Source organism: Schistocerca piceifrons, chromosome 3 (assembly GCF_021461385.2).
Source record: "Schistocerca piceifrons isolate TAMUIC-IGC-003096 chromosome 3, iqSchPice1.1, whole genome shotgun sequence".
NCBI classification, from domain to species: Eukaryota; Metazoa; Arthropoda; class Insecta; order Orthoptera; family Acrididae; genus Schistocerca; species Schistocerca piceifrons.
This window is the reverse complement of record NC_060140.1, coordinates 817,168,135-817,178,966: the sequence shown is the minus strand read 5'-3', so window position 1 is coordinate 817,178,966 and position 10,832 is coordinate 817,168,135. Positions and strand designations below refer to the sequence as shown.

General features: G+C 45.0%; 1 pseudogene; it reads right to left on the bottom strand.

The window, feature by feature from the left end:
- Positions 1 to 2,249: 2,249 nt before the first annotated feature.
- LOC124790712 lies at positions 2,250 to 2,367 on the bottom strand (annotated as a pseudogene).
- Between the last annotated feature and the right edge of the window lie 8,465 nt (positions 2,368 to 10,832).

Sequence of the window (10,832 nt, the reverse complement as noted above, 5' to 3'; positions counted from 1 at the left end):
TGTGTTATGTTGTCTCAAGACGTGCACACAGTTTCTAACATTAATATGTGATTTATTTTCGTAAACCTTGAATGCACGATTATACCTATTAATGAGTAGATTACGGCAGCATTTTCAATTTTTAAATTTGGTAAGTACTTAAAAATGAAAGCCATTAAATAGTCAGCCCGTAAGTAATGAAATGAAGCACTGAAAAGCAAAGAAATTACATAGTGAAACGACAACTTTGGCCAGGTGATTGTTTTAGCCGATTAGTAATATAGTTGAGAATAAGATACAGTGATTAGGGAGTGTCTCAGAAAGCAAGAACTAAGGGGTAATTCAACGTTCCGGTAACAACTAGGCCAATAATGAGAAAGCCTAGAATGGCTTAGGAAAGGATGTGGAAGGAAATCGGCCGGGGCTTCTTTAAGAGGAAACATCCAAACATTTGCCTTAAGTGAAATACGACATGACGGAAAACCTAAGTTCAAAGTGCGAGTCCATTGTGGTAACCACTGCGCCACCCCGTTCGGTATGGTGTTAGAAGGCATCCGTGTTAAATTTTCCCTCGCCGTATGCCAGACTGAAAAGGAAAAAATTGTAAATGCTGGTACACAGTATCTTCCGCCCCGCATTTTTCCGTAGTTCGCAGGTCAGACTACTATCGATGTCGCGAAACTTTCTTTCCAGAGACGCAAAAATAGATAGGTCAAATCCTCCAATGTGTATTACAGTTATTCAATGGTGGCAGAATGGCGGGGTGGCTCCCCATTACTTTGTGATACGTCAGAATGGTGATTTTTATAGCGTGATATTTCTGACTAAGATATTAGGGGTGTGCTTTCATATTCAGTATTCTGTTTCCTATTTATGTGTGTCACATATTGGGATCAGATGAGATTTACAAGTAAATCTGCATCACAGAGGAGCCACACTTCATGACTACTGCCCATCTCGAGATGGAAGCGTTGCGGGCACGTGACACAGCACGGAAAGTGTATAGCAACGATACGGGCCCCATATAAGGAATACATTTAACGCATTCGCAAGTGCGAATGTGAATAACCAACAGCTGTACAATGGAACGATGACAACGAAAAATTGTGCCAGAGCGGGACTCGAACCCTGATTTCCCGCTTATCGTGAGGGGCCACCTTACTATTTGGCTATCCGTGCACGATTCAAGGCCATACCCAAATTTACATATGTCGTGAACCGTGCATCTATAACCTGTAGTCGTACATCCATTGTGTACACTCCCGTAAAGGTAAGACGTGTTACGTAGAAGTCGCTTGCCTGGTGTCTGTGGATAAATACGATGCTCCAGTGCATGTGGTATTACAAATTACGATGCAAAGTTCAGTTCAGAACAACACGTGCACAGCAGTAGCGAACCATATAAGGAAATCCACTGACACAAGATACCTTGACAAAGGACGCAGTACTTCAGCCCAGCGTCGAGTATCTCGGAAACAACAAAGCTGGTCGGCTGTTTACATGCTGCTGTCAACAGTATCTACGGAAAGAGGTTTAAGGATGTTGACACAGTGAATAGGCGACAAGGTACTAGACGCCCAGGCCTCGTCACGAAACGTGGATATCGGAGGCTTGCCGGCTCTGTGAAGTAGCGTAGGCCGCAATGTGTGCCGTATCTGAATACGCATGCGGTTTTTACGGCGGTTGCTCAACCTGCCCCCACTCCCCACTTGGACTTGACCATTACACTTAGCGTGACCTCGGATAGATGCGGATACGCGCTATAGCAGAATCACTCCCTCCGTGTGCAGCCCAAAACGTTTGCTCTTGATGTACTTGTGTAGACTACGAAATGTCTCGCAGTATACGTCAGTGTCAATGGTTTGAGGATTTCGATGAGTATTGGACCTTGGACGTCGAAAAAGACGCTGAGCATCACCTTGCCTGCCGAGGGCATAGTGGTGATGAAACTACATTCGCATTCCTAGATGTCTCACTAAGTTATCCCAAAGAGGCATATGCTAATTTTAACCGGTTTGGTTGCTACGACGTTTTCATTTTAACACTTCTTATTAAACGAAACTCCTCCCGAACAGGCCATGAAGGCGCAAAGGTACCGACAGGCCGCCGTGTTATCCTCAGCCCACAGGCGCCACTGGATGCGGATATGGAGTGGCATGTGGTCAGCACACCGCTCTCCCGGCCGTACGTCAAGTTTCCGAAACCGGGGCCGCTACTTCTCATTCAAGTAGCTCCTCAGTTTGCCTCACAAGGGCTGAGTGCACCCTGCTTGCCAACAGCACCCAGAAGGCCGGATGGTCACCCATCCAAGTACTAGCCCAGCCCGACAGCGCTTAACTTCGGCGATCTGACGGGAACCGGTGTTACCATTGCGGCAAGGCCGTTGGCCCACAATCTTTATACTAACATAAATCTTTTGCACTAATCAGATGTGCCACTAACGTAACATGATGCTGGGCGCAAATTAGGTACAACAGATGCCAATACAATCAAATCAAATAACTGCTGACTAGCGTGGGTAGTTTCGAACTGTGGGAATTAGCTAGCTGCGCGTTCCTCATTCGGAAGAATAAAGCTGTTTCTTTTGTTATTATTTTATCTCGAAACACTTTTCAAAATATTTGATAACGATTTCAAAAATACTTTCTTCAGACATTTTAGCACGGCAGTCGATGCAGAACAGATCCGCAAGTTTGCAAGGTTATCGTAATTTAGCTGAGGAATAAACAAGTAAAAACTCTGGATCATCAAGAAAAGTCATTAGTAAGCATTAAGTCAACAGTACAACCGAGTCTTTCATTGCCGTACTCAGAGTTTTGACTTAAAACTGCATTATTTCGCAGCTGACTTGAGATGATCCGCTATACTTGCGTTATGCTGTGTAGTTGATTAGAGATAAAATAGTAATAATAGGTGACTACATAGTTTAATCCTCCGAAATAAAAATAGTTAACAGCTGACGTTTTCTATTCGTGCACGCCATTGGAAGCAACAAGATTACTGTCCCTGTGTGTTGGTGGAACGAAGTTACTGAAGTAATACCGAAGAAACTCCAAGTTAATGTGTCAAATATTTGACGTTAAGCATGCAAAACCTTTACGGTTGAAGACGGTCCGTTTTAAGAAATTCTAGTTTTCCACGAATTTCACTGTTTATAACGTCATATCTCCTGAATTATGTGTCGTACAATGATATAGGCCTACTCGTAATTATGCATGTTCATTCAAAGGCATATATGTGCATACTGTCTGTATAATATGTTGTGAATACATTTAACAGTAAGAAACCAATAAATTAAAATGTCATGCCTGGTACTCAAGTTTTATTGCACACATCAAAAAAAGTCTTACATCACCCCGGTTCCCAGAACTCCTGAAGATAGACGTTGACTGCTATTGTATCACAGACACATTCTCTTTGACTGTGCAGAGATGTCACTAAACCCGCCCAAAGATGAAAACAACCATGCATGAGCAGCGCCTATTAGACGGAGAGGATCCGACAGCCGATCAGTTCCACTCATGCCACCGGGAAGGAGGTGCACGGCTCGTGTTGTCTGTACTTAAACCTTGCCTAGACGGTCAATACCGCGGTTCGATCGCGTCCGCATTGTCACTTTGTGCCAGGAAGGGCTCTTAACAAGGGAAGTGTCCAGGCGTCGCGTAGTGAACCAAAGCGATGTTGTTCGGACATGGAGGAGATACAGAGAGACAAGAAGTGTCGATGACATGTTTCGCTCAGGCCGCCCAAGGGCTACTACTGCAGTGGAAGACCGCTATCTACGGATTATGGCTCGGAGAAACCCTGACAGCAGCGCCATCATGTTGAATAATGCTTTTCATGCAGCCACAGGATGTCGTGTTACGACTGAAACTGTGCGCAACAACCTGAAAGATGCGCAAATTCACTCTCGACGTACATGGCGAGATCCATCTTTGTAACCACGACAACATGCAGCGTGGTATAGATGGGCCCAACAACATGCAGACTGGACCACTCAGGACTGGCACCACGTTCACTTCATCGATGAGTGTCGCATATGCCTTCAACCAGACAATCGTCGGAGACGTGTTTGGAGGCAACCCGGTCAGGCTGAACGCCTTAGACACACTGTCCAGCAGATGCAGCAAGGTGTAGGTTCCCTGCTGTTTTAGGGTGGCATTATGTAGGCCGATGTACGCCGCTGGTGGTCACGGAAGGCGCCGTAACGGCTGTACGATACGTAAATGCCATACTATGACCTCCTTCAGGATAACAACTGTTGTGGACTGGCAAGACAGCCAATCCACAGTGACGGGTAGCCGAAAGGCACGCGTTTAAGCTCACGCAGGCTGGCGTGAGGTCTGGAACAGTTAAAGGAGTTATACTAGCAAGAAAAGTACGTAGCTGCTGGAATACTTAACTTTAATCCATAATTGGTGAACCTCGTCTGACGGTACATGCATCACAAGATAAATAGCAATTGATAATGGCGCCTTGCTAGGTCGTAGCAAATTACGTAGCTGAAGGCTATGCTAACTATCGTCTCGGCAAATGAGAGCGTAATTTGTCAGTGAACCATCGCTAGCAACGTCGGCTGTACAACTGGGGCGAGTGCTAGGAAGTCTCTCTAGACCTGCCTTGTGATGCGCTCGGTCTGCAATCACTGATAGTGGCGACACGCGGGCCGACGTATACTAACGGACCGCGGCCGATTTAAAGGCTACCACCTAGCAAGTGTGGTTTCTGGCGGTGACACCACAACAACATCGCTAAATGACTTCCTACAGTATAACAACACCGCTCGACTAGAGGGCCCAGCATGTTCTTCAGACGTGAACCCTATCGAACATGCCTGGGATAGATTGAAAAGGGCTGTTTATGTACGACGTGACCCTCCAACCACTCTGAGGGATCTACGCCGAATCGCCGTTGAGGAGTGGGGCAATCGGGACCAACAGTGCCTTGATGAACTTGTAGACAGTATGCCACGACGAATACAGGCATGCATCAATGCAAGACGACGTGCTACTGGATATTAGCGGTACCGGTGTGTACAGCAATCTGGACCACCACCTCTGAAGGTCTAGCTGTTTGGTGGTACAACATGCAATGTGTGGTTTTCATAAGCAATAAAAAGGGCTGAAATGATGTTTATGTTGACTTCTATTCCAGTTTTCTGTACAGGTTCCGGCACGCTCGGAAACGAGGTGATGCAAAACTTTTTTTTGATGTGTGTACATGAACAGCGAAAACTTAATAAGCGGTGGGCTTTTCTCTTTCATTATTTGTGTGTGTGTGTGTGGGGGGGGGGGGGGGGCGGGGGAAGGTTGTCAGCGACAAAAAGTACCGGAAAGGTTTGAAATTATGTGTGAAGTTTGTTGGCAGTCGCTGAGCGCTCTCATTCTCAGTTATTGGATGAAAATGTTGTCGTTGTGGTGTTCAGTCCAGAGACTGGTTTGATGCAGCTCTCCATGCTACTCTATCCTGTGCAAGCTTCTTCATTTCCTAGTACCTACTGCAACCTACATCCTTCTGAATCTGTTTAGTGTATTCATCTCTTGGTCTCCCTCTACGATTTTTACCCTCCACGCTGCCCTCCAATACTAAACTGGTGATCCCTTGATGCCTCAGAATATGCCTTACCAATCGATCCCTTCTTATAGTCAAGTTGTGCCACAAATTTCTCTTCTCTCCAATTATATTCAGTACCTCCTCATTAGTTATGTGATCTACCCATCTAATCTTCAGCATTCTTCTGTAGCACCATATTTCGAAAGCTTCTATTCTCTTCTTGTTCAAACTATTTATCATCCACGTTTCACTTCCATACATGGCTACACTCCATAAAAATACTTTCAGAAACGACCTCCTGACACTTAAATCTATACTCGTTGTTAACAAATTTCTTTTCTTCAGAAACGCTTTCCTTGCCACCGCCAGTCTACATTTTATATCCTCTCTACTTCAACCATCATCAGTTATTTTGCTCCTCAAATAGCAAAACTCATTTACCACTTTAAGCCTCTCATTTCCTAATCTAATTCCCGCTGCATCATCCTAATTAACTCGACTACATTCCATTATCCTCGTTTTGCTTCTGTTGATGTTCATCTTATATCCTTCTTTCAAGACACTGTCCATTCCGTTCAGCTGCTCTTCTAGGTCCTTTGCTGTCTCTGACAGAATTTCAATGTCATCGGTGTACCTCAAAGTTTTTATTTCTTCTCCATGGATTTTAATTCCTAATCTGATTTTTTCATTTGTTTCCTTTACTGCTTGCTCAACGGAAGTTATGTGCGCCACTTGAGTTACACTGCCTAAAGACATATACACAGCTCGTAACTTTAAAACCTGACTTATTGTGCTAAACCGTTAATGTGAGATTTTACCGCGAAATGAATAGATTATGACATTATTTAGATTTTTTAAATTCGGTCAGTAATTATATGAAACTAGCTGAGTACGTTGCGTTGCCCGGATATGTGTTTATTCCAATATTCTGCTAGTCCATGTCCTCCTTCCTCCTTTCTGCGCCTATCCCCTCATTCTTCCCCCTCTCATTGTCCATTTTGCCCCTCCCCCCTCGCTCAGTCTAGATTCTTCTCTCCCTCTCTCTTTTAATCCCCTCCTTCTCCCTCTCTCGGCCTATCTCTTCCTCCGCTGTCCCTGTCCATCTCCTCCTCTTTCCTTTCTCCGTCCGTCTCCTCGTCTCCCCTTTCTGTGTCCATATCCCCCTCCCCATCCGTCTGTCCATCCCCTCTTCTTCCTGTTTGTGTTCATCTCCTTCCTTCCCCTAGCTGACTGTTCGTCTCCCCTTCCCCCTGCTCCTCTCTCTCTCTATCTCTACATTATCACGCTCACCCTAACAGGCGGCTAGTGGTCCTTACCCACATAGTATTTTTTTCCAGATAGTAAATAGTATATGTGAAACACAGTGTCTGTGAAACATAATTAGCTCTTTGCACACACTAAGTGTTGAGGGCTATTGACTAAGGATTTCATATTATTTCCAGATTTCTAGATTTCCAAAAGGCCTTTGACACTGTGCCACACAAGCGGCTTGTAGTGAAATTGCGTGCTTATGGAATATCGTTTCAGTTATGTGACTGGATTCCCGATTTCCTGTCAGAGAGGTCACAGTTCGTAGTAACTGAGGGAAAGTAATCGAGTAAAACAAAGTGATTTCTGGCGTTCACCAAGGTAGTGTTACAAGCACTTTGCTGTTCGTTGTACATATAAACGATTTAGTGGACACTCTGAGCTGCCGTCTTAGGTTGCAGATGTTGCTGTCGTTTACTCATCAGAAGATCAAATCAAATTGCAAAACGATTCAGAAAAGATACCTGAATGACGCGTAAATTGGCAATAGACAATAAATAATGAAGACTGAGGTCATCCACATGAGTGCTGAAAGATACGCGGTAAACTTCGGTTACACGATAAATCAGTCAAATCTGAAGGGCGGCCGGCCGGTGTGGATGAGCGGTTCTAGGCGCTTCAGTCTGGAACCGCGCGACTGCTATGGTCGCAGGTTCGAATCCAGCCTCTGGCATGGATGTGTGTGATGTCCTTAGGTTAGTTAGGTGTAAGTCGTTCTAAGTTCTAGGGGACTGATGACCTCAGATGTTAAGTCCCATAGTGCTCAGAGCCATTTGAACCATTTAATCTGAAGGGCGTAAATTCAACTAAATACCTGGGAATTACCATTACGAACAACTGAAATAGAAAAAAAAAACACAGAAAATGTTGTGGGGAAGGAAAACCAAAGCCTGCGTTTTATTGACAGAACCCTCAGAATATGCAGCAGATCTACTAAAGAGACTGCTTACACTACGCTTATCCGTCCTCTACTGGAGTACTGCTACGCGATCTGGGATCCTTGCCTGATAGGATTAACTGAGTTCATCGAGAAAGTTCAAAGAAAAGCAGCACGTTTTGTACTGTCGACGAATGAGGAAGAGACTGTCACCGACTCGATAGAGGATTTGGGGTGGACATCACTAAAATAAAGGAGTTTTTCGACGCGGAGGAATCTTGTCACGAAATTTCAATCACAAACTTTCTCCTCCGAACTCGAAAATATTTTGTTGGCACCGACCTACATATCGAGAAACGATCATCATAATAAAATAAGGGAAATTCGACCTGGCACGAAAAGATATAGGTGTTAGTTTTTTCTGCGCGCTGTTCGGGAGTCGAATAACAGAAAACTATTGTGAAGCTGGTTCGATGAAGCTTCTGCCAGGCACTTAAGTATGATTTGTAGAGTATCTATGTGTATGTAGATGTACCAAATTTGCTTGTAATCGTTTCAGGGGTTTAGGATGAGCCCTCTACTCATGACTTTCCCCGCATACGCATATGTGAAATATTGTTCAGATATATTTAACATATTTCACACGTAATTGTTAGCATATTTCCCTTGTACCTCTAGCACACCTCGTTTCATTTTCACTCAACACAGTGTTTATCACGTCGTATTTCCTGAACTATGTTCTATAGAATCATATAATTTTGCAGGTACATCTAGTGGTATATGTGGCTGATGTCTGAAAGATATTTTGTGGATAGATTTAGTAGCAACGAAGCGATAGATTCAAACGCCTTGCATGATGCGACAGTTTTCCACGCATCTCGGTGTTTGCAACGTCATATGCAGGCCTACTTTACTATGAGCAGCAGAAGGATATATTTTTCCAGGTCGATTCAGCAGCGTTTGTGGATACCGTCTACATAATGTGTTGTGGATAGAGTCAGGAGTAAAGACGTGATACATTAAAACGTCGTGTATGATGTGTCAGTTTCTAGCCACGTATATGCTGCAAAAACCTTCCCGAAAAGAGTAAGTAGCAACGAAGCAATAAATTTCTACGCCGAGCATGATGAGATTGTTTTTCAAGCATCTCAATGTTTAAGACGTCATTTCTCCTTAGCTGTGTACCAAACAAAGATATAATTTTGCTGGTACATTCATTGGTATACGTGATTACTGTCTGCAAAATGTGTCGCGATAACGGTTAGAAGTAAAAAAAAGCACTCCGTCTTCAGGCCACAGGTGGCCCATCGGGACCATCCGACCGCCGTATCATCCTCAGCTGACGATGCGGATAGGAGGGGCGTGTGTTCAGCACACCGCTCTCTCAGTCGTTATGATGATTTTCTTTGACCGGAGCCGCTACTATTCGGTCGAGTAGCTCCTCAATTGGCATCACGAGGCTGAGTGCACCCCGAAAAATGGCAACAGCGCATAGCGGCTGGATGGTCACCCATCCAAGTGCCGGCAACGCCCGACAGCGCTTAACTTCGGTGATCTCACGGGAACCGGTGTATCCACTGCGGCAAGGCCGTTGCCTTTAGCAGTAAAGAAAAGTACTAAATTAAAACATCATGCGTCTTGCGGCAGTTTTACTGCATGAGCAATGAAAATATAGTAAGTGATAAACTTTTTCCCCTTCATCATTTTGTGGGGTGTCTCAACGTGAAAAAGTACCATAATAGTTTGAAATTATATGCAAAGTTGGATGCAAGTCACTAAGTGCTCTCATTCTGAAATACGGTAAGTGGTTCTTACCTCCAAACGGACTTTTCCAGATAGTAAGTGATATGTGTATCAAGAGTGGCTGAAATTAGTCCAGTGATTTTGGGGGAAACTAAGGAAAACGTGTCTCACTGTGAGTGGTTTTGAGACAGCTGTGGCCGGCCGCTGTGGCCGAGCGGTTCTTCAGTCCGGAACCGCGCTGCCGCTACGGTCGCAGATTCGAATCCTGCCTCGAGCGTGGATGTGTGTGATGTCCTTAGGTTAGTTAGGTTTAAGTAGTTCTAAGTCTAGGGCACTGATAACATCTGTGGTCAAGTCGATAGAGCTTGGAGCCATTTTTTGGAGACAGCTGCGCATATACTCGTACATTGTAACAAAGGTCATGGGATAGCGATACGTACATACACAAATGGCGGTAGTATCGAGTACACAATGTATAACAGGGCAGTGCATTGGGAAACTCGCATTTGCACTCAGTTGATTGTTTCAAATGGCTCTGAGCACTATGGGACTTAACATCTATGGTCATCAGTCCCGTAGAACTCAGAACTACTTAAACCTAACTAACCTAAGGACACCACACAACACCCAGTCATCACGAGGCAGAGAAAATCCCTGACCCCGCCGGGAATCGAACCCGGGAATCCGGGCGTGGGAAGCGAGAACGCTACCGCACGACCACGAGCTGCGGACACTCAGTTGATTCATGTGAAAAGGTTTCCGGCGTGATTATGGACTCACGACGGAAATTACCAGACTTTGAACACGGAACGGTGATTGGAGCTAGACACATGGAACACTCCATTTCGGAAATCGCCAGGGAATTCAATATTCCGAGATCCGCAGTGTCAAGAGTGTGCCGAGAATATCAGATTTCAGGTATTACCTCACACCACGAACAACACAGTGGATGGAGGCATTCACTTAACGACCGAGAAAAGTGGCCTTTTCATTGAGTTTTCAGTGCTGACAGACAACCAAAGCCGACCGGTGTGGCCGTGCGTTTCTAGGCGCTTCAGTCTGGAACCGCGTGACCGCTACGTTCGCAGGCTCGAATCCTGCCTCGGGCATGGACATGTGTGATGTCCTTAGGTTAGCTAGCTTTAAGTAGTCCTAAGTTCTAGGGGACTGATGACCACAGATGATAAGTCCCATAGCGCTCAGAGCCAGAGACAACCAAAACTGTGTGGAATAACCGCAGATATCAATGTGGGACTTACTGCGAACGTATCCGTTAGATCAGAGCGACGAAATTTTTCGTTAATGGCCTTTGCCAGCAGACGAAGGAGGCGAATGCCATTGTTAACAGTACTACATCGCCTGCTGCGCCTGT